Genomic DNA, 18,263 nt, shown 5'->3' with positions numbered 1-18,263 from the left:
GTTAGGAGCTTTACCTCAGGATGAGAACAGAAATTGTGCGGCGGCGGCGCGGCGGCAGCGGGAGGCCCCATTAGCTAAAGTGATACCTCAGATTAAGAATGGTTTCAGGTTAAGAATGGACCTCCGGAATGAATTAACTTCGTAACAGAGGTACCACTGTACAAGGGTTTGCGGAACCTGATTCTCACTATGAAAGCATTGTGGTGGCTATTGCCCCACATAGCTGGGTGTTACGGACTGGCTGAATACAAAGGAATGGTGGGAGGCAGTAGCTGGGGAACTCCCAAAGGAAGAAGTCTCAGAGTCTGGGGTGTGGCAGTGGGACAACGCTACCTGGTCAGAGGGGGAAGAGGGAGAAGATTGGAAGGAGGAGGTGCCAGAAGCTGAAGGCATTGCAGGGTTTAATGATCAGGGAGAGTCTGTGGCAGAGATAAGTCCAGAATCAGAATCAGAGGCAGGAGAGGAAGGAGGTCAAGAGACAGAGATGAACCAGACCGGTGAAGAAGCCAGGGTGTCTCCCCCTCCTACTGCAACAAGCTCCCATCCCCACTGGTCTCCCAGAACCAGAAGAGGCATGAAGAGTGAGGAGCAGAGACAGGCACGTCGCCGGCGTAGTCTCAGATTGCTTGGGAATGAGATTTAGCCAGCTGTGAGAAGGTGGGGACATTCAGCCTTCACAACTGCCTCATAGAGGCAAAAACTGCCGAGAAGTGTTGCTGGCACTCCTGAGCTGACCATGTTTCCTCTAATAAAGCGTTAACTTCACTTACTCCAGTGATTTATTCCTGACACTGGGACCTATAAGGGGGGAAATAGTTAATACAGCCTTCCTACCCCTTCCCCCATCCTTTGAGCACTAGACCAGCCTACAACTCTCGGGGTGGAGTTGAGGGAATGATACTCTCCGTGCTGTTATGAAACATTGTAGATGGTTTGAGTAGGAATAGGTGAATTTAAACTCAAGTGAAGGTAGCTGTGTCCTCCAGACATTTGGACTGCATCTCCCATCAGCCCTAGCTAGTGGCTGAAGGCTGCCTCAGAATATATCTCTGGGCAGTTTGACCTCATGCTTCTCTTAGATTACATTCTTCATGATGAACTTGAAGGTAATGCCCTAGACCAGGCATCCCCAAACTTCGGCCCTCCAGATGTTTTGGACTACAATTCCCACCATCCCTGACCACTGGTCCTGTTAGCTAGGGATCATGGGAGTTGTAGGCCAAAACATCTGGAGGGCCACAGTTTGGGGGTGCCTGCCCTAGACTGAATATTGTATTTATTTAAAGGGAAAGGGGGGGAAAGGGGGAAAAGAAATCCAATTAAACTTCTCCTTCCCATAAGAGGCTGACATAACAGGTTTCTTCAGGCATGGTGATGGACTGTAGAAACTGTAAATAAGCAGCAATCTTGTTCTATGCAATTAATACATTAAAAAAAGTTGGTTTAGGACAAGATTTTGTGATTTTGCCTCTGGAGAATCAGGAGTCATTGTGGGAAGCCTTTTACTGTAGAGGAAAGTGTCAGAGCACTGGCTTGTTTATGTTTATGGGGTGCATTTTTATGGGATAAAGGTATATGACCTTTGCCCTTAACTCCAGGCTTTCGTAACATAATTCCTCTTTATCAATAACAGATGTTTCATCATTTTGACCATCCACTATAGAAACAGCTGACATGCTTCAATGGATAGGATACTGGTGTTTTCATGTTGTTGCATGGAGTCCCCTTTACGTGAGGAACAAATACCTGGCGAGACACTTGATCCATTCTCCTTTTCTGGTTATTTTACCTACGAGGACAGCTCTGCTTATTCCAAAGAGAGGCAGCATCCCTTTGAAGCTGGTGAAGGAGGCCAACCAAGATCTAGGATAGAGTCTCAGACATACATCTGTTTGCATTTCAGCACAGCAGCAGTCAACAGGGACATTGCTCAGATGTGAAGTAAGAAAACACATCACGAATTCCTCTGAATCCTTTGGGGAATTCCTTTTCTTTTGTTGAACGGAAAGCAGACATGCGGTTCCTTGGAATTCTGAGGACAGCTGTTTTGAGTGAGTGCTCTGGTAGGGAGTAATTTTAGTAATACGACTCCCAACAGGCCAGGTTCAATTCCTTTCCTCCACTCCCTCCACCCCTTGTACAATTTTCCCCTTGTGCAAGTTCTGTCTCATTTTAAAGCCCATGCATTGGTTCTCACACAGATGGGAACTGAATTCATCATAGGGATCTTAAAACCATGAGCTAGATTTAGGATGAATCATGCTGTTCCCAGGGTTTTCACTGATTCCCACCAATGCCCAATGAAATCATAGCTTCAGCCACCATAAAGATCTGGATGGCAGGATACATTATTTTATTGACGCTTCCATACCCTCCAACATTTCTCTGATGAAAATAGGGACGTCCCATTCCATAATGATAAATTTACTATTTATACCCCACACATTTGACTGGGTTGCCCCAGCCACTCTGGGTAGCTTCCAACATATCTAAAAACACAATAAAACATTAAACTTTTTTTTAAACCACCTTCCCTATATAGGTTTGCCTTCAGATGGCTCAGGGGTCAGATAACTCCATACCCTCCAACATTTCTCAAATGAAAATAGGGACATCCTAGGGGAAAGTGGGACATTCCGGGATCAAATCAGAAACCCAGATGGCTTCTGTAAATCAGGGATGTCCTGTAAATCAGGGATAAGGACACTTGGAGGGTCTGAGCTTCTCCCCTCTCCCCCAAACTAGTCTGAATTTACTTAAATGATCAACACATGGAACCAGGGCAGGATCAGGGCAGGATCCAGTCCAGGTCTGAGTGGCTTCAGGTGTTTGTGCCTAAGAACTGGGAGGTGAGGGAGAAGAGAAATAGGTATTTTTTTCATTAAAATCCTAATTCACACTTTTTGAGCCAACATGCAAATTGAAACACAGTGATCCTTTGAAATTGACACTTCTCCGAATTCTGCAATGCAGTTCTCCAATTAAATCAAATTTACCACCCTAAGCTAGAAGATGACATTTTGGCAATGCCTCAGAAATGACATCCAAATAAAACAATAAGTTCCTGACTCAGACAACCCTGTGCAAAGAAGACAATATGTGGTAACCAAAAGCTTTTACCCTGTAAGGGGAGTTCTCTTTTTTTCATTTTTATTCATGTACCTCATAAAGCAATACCAGTTGTGAAAGAGTCTTGATCCCTCAAACTTATATTTTATTAGTCAAATTTTACATAAGTGTTGTTCTCCATACTTTATAGCACCAATTTGACAAAGAAACACCCTCCAAGTTCTTCCAATATCTTGTTATTAAGGGTCTGGCTACTAGTAAAAGATAACTTATTGTGGGTTTGAACCCTACGTTAGCGTTATGTCCTGTAAAAATAACTGAACAGCGCCAGCTGGGGACATTCAGAGGAGTATTGCCTGGTAATCACTTTTATTTCAACAAATCCTTCCTTCCCAGAACGGAGCCACTTTCCGGCATGTCTACCACATATGTTGATTCAAGCCTAGCATTCCACAGCCTCTCTAGAAGTTTGATGTGCAGGAGGAGATAATATGGACTAAATCTGGATCAGATTTTTGTACCTGACACCCAAATATACATTCATATCACTAACTGATATAGCAAAAAAAAAAAAAAACCCCAACATTCAAATCAGTGGATTTATGTGTGCTATTGCAACAACAAAATACAAGGGGGGTGGGGGGTGCAGAAAAATAAGTAAATGCTGACAATATTGTATATTCTCATTTTGTGTCGAAAGGCTCTCTGAAAGCTGGGGTTTCTAATGACAAAAGAGATATTATCAAAGCACGAGCCAGAGGCATTGTTAGGAGGGTGCCCAAGGGGAATGAGCCCCAGATTTCCTGCCCTCCCACTTATTTAAACTGAATTTCTATTTATTTGTTTACAGACACACTGCAGAGTTAGTGATACCCCACTGACCCGCCACCTGAATTTCCCAGGGGCATCTATCATCTATCTATCTATCATCTATCTACTGTATCTATCTATCTCTCTATCTGTCAGAGGTTCTTGCGACTACTCTAGAGTAACGATGTTCCACATGCTGGTTTGAAAACATATTTTATTAGTGCAGTCTATTTACAGTGAGACAGGTGTGTAAAAGCATGTCTGCTCATTACGATGCAGAATCCGGCACTGAACCGCCCCGTGACTTCCTCCAACATAAGAGTCTTGGGACAGCAAACCTCCTTCCCCTCCTTCTCCTGCGTAATTCCGGAACCGGAGGAAAGGGTCTACGCTCCATGTTTTCCTTCTCCCCCCTTCGCCCCCTCTCTTCCTCCCTCCTGTGTAGCAGGGGCTCTCCCGTGCTGCCAGGGCCCTGGCCCTCTCTCCCCACTTCCTGACTGGTCTCCTCAGCGTCCTTGCTGCCATCGCTGCTTGGGGAGGAGCTGCTTCTGATGAGAGGGGGAGGTTCTCTATACTCTCTTCCCCTTACACTATCTATCTATCATCTATCATCTATCTACTGTATCTATCTATCATCTATCATTTATCTACTGTATCTATCTATCATCTATCATCTATTTATTTGTCTCATGAGTGTGTGCCCCAAGTTCTTGAAGTCCCTAGCAATCCCCTTTTCTGCCTGTATGTTCAGTGCATACACCGAGAGAGATTTTCCCACACGGCTCAGCTATTGCTGCAGCCTGAAGGATGGCAAGAAACAGGCAGCGCAGCTCAGAGAAATAAAACTTTCCCTGCGAAGAAATTATACTCTAGCATAAAACCAGGACTCCCTATTCTAGAAGACGTGGGCATACACCAAATGCAATTGCTCCCAACCTTACCATGCATATAATTACTGTTGTGGCAATATGTGCTATGGGCCAACATATTTTATGGCTTGTTTTCTTCAAATATACGTGAGGAATGCCATAATCATAACCCTGCCTGTTGCAGAAGCGCATATTGCCTGTGACACATGGGCATGGTTTGGGACAAGGTGGCCTTGCCAAAGCTGAAATGTTTGTTTTTGTTTTTCTGAGAAGCTTAGCTAGCCGAAAGCCTAGTTCTATGCCCATTTAAGTCCACTGGAACATGGGAAAGCCAGCTGTGCTGGAAGATGAGGCAAGCTGAGTCTCTTTTCCACTGCTGGGTAGAAGCGAAAGCTGCAAAAATCCAAGCCTGGGGTGAGGATGCATTGGAGAGAGAGGGCTAGAGAGGGAGCCAAAATGGCAGGACATCTCATCACAGAACATGTAAGAGTTGAGCTCTACTTGGATTCTTGGCAAGGTGTGGTAGAGTTTCACCTGTAAAGGACCTGCTTGGCTGGTTTGTTGCCTTCTATTGCTGCTGTAGTTCATTAGCCCAATTCCTACACCATATACCTGTAGAATGAACGAACATAAGAAGAGAAGAGGTGCCCTGTCAGATCAGACCAATAGTCTATCTAGTCTAGCACCCTCTTTCTCTAGTACTCAACCAGATACCTTTGGGAAGCCCAGATGTAGGACAGGAAGGCAATAGCCCTCTTCCACTGTTATTCCCCACTGACCAGTGGCATAACATGGATTGTTGGTGCCTGGGGCACATCCACATGGGCCGGGGTGGGGTGGGGAGGTCCCAGAATGCTGTCAGTGGCTCCCGGCTGGTTGCCCAGGAAGTATAAAGATGAGAAAAAACTTCTTACTGTCCTTTATTATTTCAATATCGCTCCTGGCTTGATTTGGGTCGTGGAGGGGGCAGCGGCTCCCCCAGTTGATGCGCCAGGCGTCCCCAGTTCCCCTTGGGTAGAGGCAGCGGCAGTCTCAGCCTGGTAGCTTCAGGAGCTGCTCGCTGCCATGGGGCCTGCCATTTTGCTTCGCTGGAGGTCCCCTTATGATGTGTCTTGTGCCGTTGAACCAATCACGCAAAATTCATTCCCTACTAATAAATCTACACTTAAAATATAAATCCGGGGACATTAAATGAAATCCAGGGACATTCCGGGGATGGATTTTGTCCGGGGACAGATTTGTAAATCCAGGGACTGTCCCCAGGAAACGGGGACGTGTAGTTACCATATGTTAATGTCTGCATTGTACAGTCATACCTCGAGTTGTGTTTGCTTCACATTGCGTTTTTCCATGTAACGATCTGCGCGCTTCACACATGCGCAGGAGCGCTCTATCGTGTCACGTGCATGTGCAGAAGCGGCACTCTACTTACGGACTTTTTGGGGTATGAATGGCACCCCGGAATGGATCGTGTCCATAAGTAGAGGTACCACTATACTTGAGCTTTCCCACAACATTAAAGTCCTTTTCAGAAATATTGTGGGATATATGACCCTCATTTATGTGTTGTTTGCTTCTGGGGGGGGGCACCTATTTGCATACAACACAGAAATGAATGCTGAGATTGCTCTCTGGAAGAGGCGTCTATGTTGTGTGAAATCTCAACTATTAACAGTTCAAATTAACAGTAAGGGAAATGGAATAAACTGCCATGTGAATCTAGCCTACATCAATGGGCATCACCACATCTTGTGGAAGTGAATTTCAAAGTTTTAATATGTGCTGCACCTGTGTAAAGGAAGGTTCCCTCTTCTTTGTCCCAAATCTCCCACACTTCAGCTTCACGAGACCACCCATTCCAGTATTATCAGAGATGAAGAAAAAATTCACCACATCCAAGTGGGCGGCCATTGCTACATCCTATGACAATGAATTCAATAGTTCAACACTGCCTCTCATTCCAGCAGTGTTGAGAAATTATTGGTAGATTTCACCCTTTAGCTAAAAATCCAAACACATTTTTATAACCTATGCATTGAGAGGGGAGGGGGTTACTATATTTAATAAGCCTGTGCCTTTATCCCAGGAAAGATCCTGACTTACTTTATCCCAACTGGAATGAGGTAATCTTGCCTTTAGGCTACAAGCTTGTTAATGAAAAGCAGATGAGGTGGACGGAAATTTAACCACAGAAATAAATTGCCTTTAAACAAAATATTTTTTTTAGAAACAGAGAACCCATTTGTATGTTCAGACAAGCTACTTAGCAAGGTTATAGACATAGAGAGAGAGGCGAACAGAAAAACTTAGGCCTATTTTGATCTGCTTGAGAAAAATCTAGAACCATGCTGGGACTTGATACCCTGACAGAAAATGATACAGCTCTGAACTGACGCGGTGCCAGAGGTTGTGGTGCCAGCTAAGCAGTTCTGGAAATTCTAAGTTCATCCATTACTGGTCTACTATGAATCAGCTCCTTGCAACTTTCTCATTTGGTTTCATCCAGAGGGAAGGAGGCTCTCTCTTCCTGCATGTCTTTCACATACCGGTAGTAGCTCCCAAAATCCAGGAGACAGGAGATAGCTGAGCTCTTAATGAAACCCACAAGCCTCATCTCTGACTCCTCCACAGTTATAACAGAAATGTGTTGTTCCCCAGCCTTCTAAAAATTGTAGCAATGGACAACCATCACCAAAGGAAATGGGAACAGATCCCCTATGCCACCCACCTGTAAATCAAGCACTGACGGAACATGTGCAGATCACAATTTGCAGCAGGAGTAAACAGAGCTGTGGTATATATATAAAAAAGGAAAGGACCCCTGGATGGTTAAGTTCAGTCAAAGGCAACAATGTGGCAAGGGTGACTAAACCGCTTCTGGCACAACGGAACACCGTGACGGAAACCAGAGTGCACGGAAATGCCGTTTACCTTCCTACCACAGCAGTACCTATTTATCTAGTTGTCCTGGTGTGCTTTCGAACTGCTAAGTTGGCAGAAGCTGGGACAGAGCAACGGGAGCTCACTCTGTCATGGGGATTTGAACCGCCAAGCTTCTGATTGGGAAGCCCAAGAGGCTCAGTGGTTTAGACCAGAGCACCAGCTGCATCCCGAATAAACAAGCACACAATCATTTATAGGTCCACCTGCCATTGTGAGGTTCAAAGCAATGAACCAGCTGTTGCCATTGGCTGTGGGTTTCTTGTGATGTCACAAAAGCCCTTGGCAACTGAGTGGATATCAAGGCAGGCCAAGGGGAAAGCCCTTTTCTGTTTCCAGCAGGACACACCTGGCAATGGATGTGACATTCAGCACTGCCCAGGTTTCTTCCACTTGGAGGAGGCAAGGAAGAAGTAAGGGTAGAAGAGCATTCATGCGGTCCTCCATTATTTTCCGTTTCTTATTTTTGCTTTCACAGGTTCCCTCCTTAACGGAGATTTGAAAATGGCCGTTAATCTTCTCATTGCAAGGTTCTGTATACCCTGTTTCCCCTATTTTAAGACGTAGTCATAAAATAAGCCATAGCAGGATTTTTAAGCATTCAAGGAATATAAGCCATACCCCGAAAATAAGACATAGTGATAGGGGCAGCAGCAATGCCGGCCACGGCAGGAGGAGGAGAGGGAAAAAAAGACATCCTCTGAAAGTAAGCCATAGTGTGTGTGTTTTTAAGGAAAAATAAATATAAGACGGTGTCTTATTTTTGGAGAAACACGGTAGCAGCCGACTAGAAAAAAACTCCTTGTTTACTTAAATGGTTTAATTAAAAGAAAATTGAACACAAATACTTTACCGTGTTTCTCATATTTTAAGGCATCCCTAAAAAATAAGGCATGGCAGGATTTTCAAGACCTTGCGAAATATAAGGCATACCCCAAAAATAAGACATGAGCAGGACCCGGCAAAGGCAGCAGTGCGCGCTTTGCCGAGCTCCAAGCCGGCGGCGGGCTGCTGCTGTCCCGCTCAATTTCCCTGCCCCCTCTCGCGAGACTCGCCGCCGGGTCCGCTCTCGCGCACATGGCCCGGTGAGAGGGAGCCTCCCCTGCGCGCGCGTCTGCGCTCACCCTCCCCCCTCCCTCCCCCTTTTCGGCCCAGCGCGCCGCCTTGCCTGTTCGTGTGCCGCGCGTGTGAGGCGAGCGGGAAGGCAGGAGACCCAGGAGAGCCTGGCGGCCGCCGAGAACCCCGCCACCGCTCTTCCCGCCCAGGACGAGGGGCCCGGAGGAGGAGAGCCCGGCGGCGGCGGAGAAGGAGAAAGAGGCGGCAGCAGCAGCGGCGACTCAGAGGCCGAGCTGCTGGACGGGCCTTCCGCGGAGGAGCCTGTGGGGAAGAAGGAGCTGGAGCCCGAAAAAGGCGGCAGTGAGGAGAAGGAGGAGGAGGAGAAGCCGCGAAGCAGCAGCCCGCCGCCGGCTTGGAGCTCGAGCCGGCAAAGGTACCGTAGCAGCGGCGCTTTGCCGAGCTCCAACAGAGCGGGAGCTGGCAAAGGCAGCAGCGCGCACGTTGCCGAGCTCCAAGCCGGCGGCGGGCTGCTGCCTTTGCTGGTTCCCGCTCAGTCGTGGCTCGGCAAAAAATTAGACACCCCCGAAAATAAGCCATAGGCTTATTTTCTTCGAAAAAAAAAAAAATAAGACATGTCTTAAAATATGAGAAACACGGTATCTTAACAGTAAAGGTAAAGGTACCCCTGACCAGTCGTGGTCCAGTTGCGGACGACTCTGTGTTTGCACGCTCATCTCGCTCTATAGGCCAAGGGAGCCGGCGTTTGTCCTCGGACACCTTCCGGGTCATGTGGCCAGCAAGACTAAGTCACTTCTGGCGAACCAGAGCAGCACACAGAAACGCTGTTTGCCTTCCCACCGAAGTGGTACCTATTTATCTACTTGCACTTTGATGTGCTTTTGAACTGCTAGGTGGGCAGGAGCTGGGGCCGAACAACGGGAGCTCACTCCATCGCGGGGATTCGAACTGCCGACCTTCCGATCAGCAAGCCCTAGGCTCTGTGGTTTAGACCACAGCGCCACCCGCGTCCCTATAAAAACATTAAGAAAGGGTAATTGCCATCAAAGCTGGAAGTTTGTCAAATGGTAATGTCATAAAAAACAGGCCAGACTGCAGCAGCCTGGCCTTTAAAAGTGCTCCTGTTGCTTGATGGAGTAAGACAAACAATTGTCCTTCTCCTTTTTGCACAAAGAAAGGTTCCACTGTGTTTCCCTTTCCCATTAAAGGTTTTTCACACCACAGGGCAGGCAGGGCGGTACTGGTGATGTGAAATAAGGGTTCTTTGTGCTCCTCTTCACTTTTATGAATTTGATCCTCCACCTGTAAAAGTCTAGAAGAGGTTCCCTGCTGGCTTTCACTAGACTTTGGTTTCTATTTCTAAAAAATGCCTCCGCAGAGTGGATTTTATTGTGATCAATGTATACGGATGTTGTTCCCCTTTATGGGTGGTATACAAGAGTAGATCAATGTATCTAAAGCAGGGCAAAATTCATTCTTGGAAAGCTGCAGGTTGGTGTATTTGGATTGTTTCCATAGCTATTTTTGAAGCTAAATAAATAGAGTTGGGACTGGCGTATAAGTGGGAGTGATATTGCGCTAACACTTCATTAGCAGAGATGCTGTCTCTGTCCAGTTCCTTTTATCTGAGGAATAATCTCACAATCTGCTATCAAAGGAAAGGAAATTTCCACAGCCCACTACAGAGAAAGAAGAAGAAGAAGAAGAAGAAGAAGAAGAAGAAGAAGAAGAAGAAGAAGAAGAAGAAGAAGAAGAAGAAGAAGAAGAAGGGTTGCATTATTATTATTTAAGGCCCATTTAATTTGTATTATTTTAAGAAAGAGAAACAATGGGTTGGTATCTATGGAAGGGACACCCTTGATTTTCCAGGAACACCCCCAATTTAGAGAAGCCTTCCCTGTTTCTGATTTGATCCTGGAATGTCCCCCTTTTTCTTAGGATGTCCCTATTTTCATTGGATAAATGTTGGACGGTATGGAGTTATCCAACCCCCGAGCCGTCTGAAGGCAATCCGGTGTACAAAAGGTTTTTTTTAATGTTTTATTACGTTTTTATATATGTTAGAAGCTGCCCAGTGTGGCTGGGGCAACCCAGTAAGATGCGTGGGGTATAAATAGTAAAATTATAATTATGGAATGGGACACCCCTATTTTCATCTGAGAAACGTTGGAGGGTTTGATAACCGCTTGTGTGCTTTTAGCGATATCTGTATTTGTTTTAAATTTTGTGAGCTGCCTTGACTCCCATTTCTGGGGGAAAGGCAAGATATAAATAAAATTTAATTAAAATAAAATAAAATAAAATATTAATACCAATGAAACACTATTAGAAAAAAGGCAATGATTGAACTTGTGGGTGCATTTACAATGACCTGGTTTGTGTGTCATGTTCAAACATAGTCACATTAATGTTAGCTAACCATAGTTTACCTTGGCTACCAGCAATGGTTTGTTTAAACCCAGTTTTGAGTGACATGCCAAGGTTTACAGATTGTTGCTCTGGAGGGAGGCAATGCAAGAAACTTTGAGTAATATATACCAGCACACTGCTTGTTCAAGCATTAACTATAGTTTACGGTGACATGCAAACCATTATAGATGCTAATAGGCAGGAATATCTCAATTGACTTTGAAACACTTTACGCTGGAGCCTGAATATTTAATAGCTGGATCCTCCAAGGTTTCTTGTCATGGGAAGATAAATCATGCAACCAATTTCTGGCTTTCTAATAAATCCTGTGATGGTCCAAGCTAATCTTGGCTGAACCCTTTGCGACTGGTCTTCGGAGAACTGACATTTGAGACCAAGTTGTTGTATTAGCAGTAAAAAATCTCAGAGGAGTAGACTTGGGGTTTTGGGGTTGTTTTTTTTTTAAATGTTTTAAAAGAGATCAAATTATAACATGAGAATTTCTGGTGGTCTTTCAGGATGGTGGCCAGCCAAGAATGCTCCAGGGAAAGCAACAAATGAATATTGGCAATGGTAATAATTCACACAAGGACTTCCTTCTAAACTGAGGCTTCCAAAAACAATTCCAAAAAAGCATCTCCGGAAAGAAAGAAGAGGAAAGAGTGGAAACTGGGAAATAGACCTCCTCGCCAACTGGTGTCCAAACTTTTTTCAAAGAGGGCCAGATTTGATGAAGCGAAGGGCCATGGGGGCTGTCCAAAGGGCCGACCACAGTTAACCTTTTTTAGGATTGGAGTTGTCTAGCTTTTTATTCTGGTTGAAATTGTTTGAGCTTTTTTTAGGATTGAAGTTGCCGAGGTTTTCTTAGGATTTTACCCCAGGAAATAAACTGCCTCAAGGGGCTGGATTAAACCGACCAGTGGGCCGGATTAAGCCCCCGAAACGGACTTTGGACATGCATGCCTTTCCTAGCCAGACTGAAGACTTGGATGATGCCTTCCAAGTAGTAGGCACTCTGGGTGGAGAAGATGGAGAAATGTTACTGGGTGACAGAAAAAGAGGTGAAACTGCTCAACACCCACCTTGCCCCTGTCTTCCAAAGCAACTACTCTATTCTGAACTAAAAATGGAAAGCGTAATGCTGGTGGTCAACAAAAGAGGTCTCAAGGCAAATCTTTAAAAATGTAGTAGAAACACTGACAACTGGGAAACACTGGCCTGTGAGCGCTCCAGTTGGAGAACAGCCTTTACCAAAGGTGTCATGGGCTTTGAAGACACTCAAACTCAGGGCGCAATGGAGAAATGTGCTAAGAGGAAGGCACGCTTGGCAAATCTACACCGTGATCAACTCCTGCCTGGAAACCAATGTCCCCACTGTGGAAGGACGTGTGGATCCAGAATTGGCATCCACAGTCACTTACAGACCCATTGTTAAAACCGTGTTTATGGAAGACAATCTTACTCGGCTATGAGTTATCAGCAAAGAAGAAGAAATAAATAAGAAATCCAAAAGGAAAGCGCTGTCCAGTCTGGTGATAACAGAATAACAGTCTGGTGCTAACATAAGCTGGTGGACTCTCCTTCCTCAGGGATTTTAAAGCATAAGTTGGGTGGTTATCTGTCATGGATGCTCTAGTTAAGATTCTTACATTGCGGTGGTTTGTACTATATGACCCTAAGGTCATCCCTATTATTCTTTTTTAAAAAAATAAATAAATAAAAATAAAATAAAATTATTTGATCTTGCAAGTGAAGAGTTATAACAATACCAATTACATATCCATATTTAGAGATTTTTCTGAATCTCCAGACTTCCCACTCTCCCATCAACGTTTTCAACTGCATATTATTTCATCATCCATATTTTATATCTCTCCATGTTGTCCATAGTATTTGTTACAAGTGTTATTAGAATCCTGCTAATGTTTTCAGCTGCTTACAGTGATAAATTATAATTTTTTCCCATTCTTGAAGTTTTTGTCTTCTTTTTGTCTTCCAAGAAGCCAACTCTCTGATTCGATTTGATTGAAAAGCATTGGATCTGAGTTGATATTCGTTCTTTTTGCTGTGTTGTATTTCTGCGATGGCCCTTGACCCAGGAAGCCACCACATAATGCTGAAGCTGTCCAGCAACGATGACGTATTTGCAAACTGAGCCTTACGTGCGGGTAAGTTTCACTAGATTGTGCCCTATCCAGAGAGACAGGTTTGAACCTTGTAGCTCAGTGCACAAGTTTGGAAGCCCTGTCGATCTGCGATGCTGTGATGGGAGCAATGAAGATCAAACGTATGTCACAAAAGGTCCTTCACAAGCTATCACATGGACCATAAATACCAGTGAGAGCATGACCAATGCGAGCTGGGGTTTGGGGGGGCAGAGCTCTTGTTTACTTAACTGCTTTGGTTGGCGGAAAGAACAATAGTTCGGAGGTAGGAAAGAAGTTGTCTCTTGGCTAAATAAACAGAGCAATTTCTCACCCAGAACGTACTCCAGTGGCTGCTGTTTGGCATACAGAGAATTGATCCCTTGTCTATTCACGGTGAAAATTGCGAAATGGCGATTTTTGAACAATTTCCTCCCCTTCCCCCTTTTGTTCTCTGGCAAATAGAAAACTAAAATAAATGTCAGATGTGATGCTCTGAAGTGGCAAACGAAGTCAAGGCTCAACGCAACTCTTTCATATCCATTGAGGAGGACACAATCAGTGGAGCAAATAAGTTGCCCCAGAGGCTACATTCCTGTTATCAAAGGCGGCTGAATGAAACAGCATGCGGTCCAACCTCAGTAATCCTGAAGCACCATTGCCCTAATTCATTTGGAACACAATTGTTCCTTCGTACAATGCAGGGGAAGAAATGTTTAGAGAGGCTCTGTTGGGCACCATGGTTTAAGGGCCATGAGATATTTAGAAAAACATACAGAAGGAGAGAAGGGGGGAGAAAAGGTTCCTTGTTGGAAGATGGAATCACTTGTAATTATTTGGGAGAGGGGAGGAGGGTTTGGGTAAGGATGGGCAGAGAAAAACTACAGCTAATGCAAACCAGTGCTTTTTTCCCCCTGGGAGTATGCAGGGGTACGCATTTTGTGAATCTAAGTTGGGCCTCATTGAGGGGCAGTATTTCAATATGAGCAGAAAAATGAGAGTACCCCTAAACAGTTTTTTTTAGAAAAAACGCACTGATGCAAACTATCTCACATGTCAGACATTTCGTGGATTTGTTGATGGAAGGAAAATGACTTTTGGAAACACCTTTTATGGAATAACTTTGTACTCCCTGAAGATCCTGGCGACCAAAGAGTGGTGGTTGTGTTTTGCTGCATAAATCCTGAGGCTAGCTATTCATTCATCTGCTCTTACTCTGCCTAATCTTTACATTTTACCCCAATTTGAAAGTTTGAAGGCTAGATTAACTCAGTCGTGCAAAGCTGGCTTCAGTCTTCATGGGAGCCTATGAGCAAAAAGTTTTTCAAAGCGTTGTCCCTAAGCCCAATGTTGCCTCTGTAGCATGCAAGTGAGGAAGCAAGGGCCTTCCAGAATGTTCGAAGTGCCAATCAGATGGTCGGCGGTTCGAATCCCTGTGACGGGGTGAGCTCCCGTTGTTCAGTCCCTGCTCCTGCCAACCTAGCAGTTTGAAAGACTGTCAAAATGCAAGTAGATAAATAGGTACCGCTCCAGTGGGAAGGTAAACAGCATTTCCATGCACTGCTCTGGTTTGCCAGAAGCAGCTTAGTCATGCTGGCCAAATGACTCGGAAGCTGTTTGCGGAGAAACGCCAGCTCCCTCGGCCAGTAAAGCGAGATGAGCGCCGCAACCCCAGTCATTCACGCCTGGACTTAACGGTCAGGGGTCCCTTTACCTTTACCTTTTTACCATTGCACAACTGAGGCAAGCCAGGATAACAGGAGGCACCTCCGAGGGCAAGTGTCCCACTTTCAAGCAGAGTTGATCCCAACACCTGACATTTCAAATATTTAAGTGTATCTGATGTGGGATGTGAAACACAAGAGCAGTCAAGCAGTCCACTCAACATCCCTAGAGTGGACATAAAAGGGGATGTCTGGACCAGCTAGTCGGAACTTCCTGTTTCTCCTAGGCTGCAACAGACTTCCTCTGCATGTGACTAGAGGTGGGCGTGGCCTCACCTGTGCAGGTAACAAAAGCATAGGACTGGCCGCCATATCTCTCTCTCTCTCTGGCCACATTCGTCAAGGAAGCAACATCCGCTTAGCCTAAGATGCCCTCTTGGCCAAGAGAAAACAAATGAGCTATCTCCTTATGGGGTGGTTTCCAGGTGTATGTTACTTTTCTAAGCTAAGTCTGCCTTCTGGGATCCTATTGTGAACAGAATGATGTGTGAGTAAACTCTTTTATACTTTTATAGAAGACTGTGTCGTGTCTTATCTTTTATTAGGGAATATAGGGGGAAATACCAGGACAGATGTTATAGAGGTTTTAGCGAGCCTGAGCAAACACATCCGCTGTAAGGTTAAAGGGGGAATGTTACTCTGCTAAATTGTGAAACTTGTTAACACAAGTTGGAAAGGCTATAATCAAACAATATATCCTTTCCTGCATCCCTGAACATTCCCACATCTGGCAAATCCCACAACGAAACAGACATCGGCACTTTGGCATTGCACCAAAGATTCTTGCTGCAAGCTTGTAAGTGTGAACTACATTTGGCAGGGTTTGGAGATCAGTGCTGGGCCTTCCATAACAACTACCCTGCAAATTAGGTTAGGATCGTGACATTAAGCTTCATGGCTGAGTTGGGATTTGAACCTAGGTCTCTCTAGTCCCATGGTTCCCAATGTGGGGATCACACCCCGAAGGGGGGCAATTTGATTTTTAAGGGGGGCAATTCGAGAATGAGTCATTAACAGTGATTTTTTTTGCATTTCTTATGGTTCTAGGGGCCTCATATGCAGTATATAAATACATATTGTGACATACACATTTTAAAAATTAAAATCAGAATGTACATGGCGGTCAGCTGGTGGCAATGGAGAAGTTATCTAAACAGAAAAGGTTATTTAAACAGAAAATACACTGGTCGCATTCGGGGGGGGGGGGTTAGTGCTCTAGGAGTGCTCAGTCAACAGTTGTGGAATTTCCCCCTGAATGCAACTGCTCCGTAGCTGCTCAGTTGGAGCGGTCGCCATTTTTCGGAGATGTGTTTTGGGCCGCTATCTGCTCTGAGCGCTGGTGATCGACGGGAATTCAGATACCTTGGGAAATTCAATGATTTATCAATGAGGGAATGTATGACACTTTCTTGTGGCTCCCGTGCTTTAGGCTTCCTCCACGTGAATAGGAGTTCACTTTTTGAATAATAAGAATTATATGTTGGGGGGGCACCAGGATTTTAGTGATGCTTAGGTGGGGCATGGCTAAAAAAAGGTTGGGGACCACTGCTCTAGTCTGAAGTCCAACCGAGTCCAGCAATCTACCCACTGCACCACACTGCTTAAGTATACATAGCAGGGATGAGGGGGCCGGTCCGCCACCATATGAAGACTTAATAGCCTGGCAAATGTCCAATGTACGCTGAAATCTTTGGGGAGGGGGAAATCTTTGGGTTCATTTCCACACTTCCAGAATTATTCTTTTTGATAAAACGCCAATCCCAGAGGTGGGGAACCCTCATTTGAGAGCCTGGCCTTAGCTGCATTTGTATGTTTTGAAACTCAGCCCATTTGCTGCCAGGATACAACCTTGACACTACTGTGTCTATTCCCAAGTCTGTCTTTAAACCACCCAATAGTGTTGTTTTCAAAAAGAAGTTGTGAAATTTATACAGGCTCGGAGGAGCATTCGCATGAGGTTACGAGAGAGCAGAATTTCAGGCCAAGGAAACTGTAATATGCACGGCTTCGTTGCCCTTTATTTATGAAGACTCGTTTCTGAGCTGTCCTTTTACTGCGACACTAAATTGTGTATAAATATTGTCATCCATTTGGACGTGCAAGAAAATTACTCCAGTAGGTTTACACAAATCCAGGACTTGTGTTTTGTTACGCACTCATTAAAATGTCACCACGGCGGTTTCAGGGGCCCCTGCTGATGAGCAGAATGTTTGAAATGTCAGCCTGAATAATGGCTTCTTGGTGCTGGACTCGGCGTCTTGGCATCCAGCGAAGCATAAGCGTTTTTGATCCGTCTAACACGGTCAAGCGATAACAAGTTGAACAAGTTCATGTTTTCCACTTTAGTGGAACCTTAATCCGTCCCTTCGTTCACCTGAATCAGAGACTCTAACGGACGCCGCCGTTATGTTGAGGTGATGTACAATAAACGAGAGGGCAAGACTAAGCATGTTTCATTAGACTGCAATAGTCCAGCTTCGGACTTGAAAGTGCCAGAGAACCGTCATAACCCAAAATGCAATGCTCTGAATCTCTGGCATTTTCATCATTTCCACGTGTCTGTGAGACCTTGCCAAAGAGAACTTTCATTTATCCAGAGTTCCAGGTTATGAGGAGGGTTCACATACCTCTGGCAGGCCTCCCGATTTCCCCAGGGCATGGACGATGTGGGTCTGGGACCCAGCTACCACGGTCTCACTCTCCCCTTCATACAGCTGTAATTTTGTAGTTTTCAACACTTGAATATTGCTTTTTCCCCCCCTTCGTCTGAATGAGGCAGTGCCAGATTTACGTATAAGCTAAACAAGCTATAGCTTTGGGCCCCACTCTCTTGCCCCCCCCCCAAAAAAATATACTTCTTCTTAGTTGTATTTCACTATTAATATACTTCTTCTTAATTGTATTTCAGTTCAAAATTTACTTTGATAAAATACATATTTTATTATGTGCAAATGGCTTTAGATACCTATTAGGTCCATAAATTGTTGTTGTTTAGTCATTTAGTCGTGTCAGACTCTTTGTGACCCCATGGACCAGAGCACGCCAGGCACTCCTGTCTTCCACTGCCTCCCACAGTTTGGTCAAACTCATGTTCATAGCTTCGAGAACACTGTCCAACCATCTCATCCTCTGTCGTCCCCTTCTCCTTGTGCCCTCAATCTTTCCCAACATCAGGGTCTTTTCCAGGGAGTCTTCTCTTCTCATGAGGTGGCCAAAGTATTGGA

The sequence above is a fragment of the Zootoca vivipara genome, chromosome 10, assembly GCF_965207765.1.
Source record: "Zootoca vivipara chromosome 10, rZooViv2.hap1.1, whole genome shotgun sequence".
NCBI classification, from domain to species: Eukaryota; Metazoa; Chordata; class Lepidosauria; order Squamata; family Lacertidae; genus Zootoca; species Zootoca vivipara.
Note: the sequence above shows the minus strand (reverse complement) of the source record.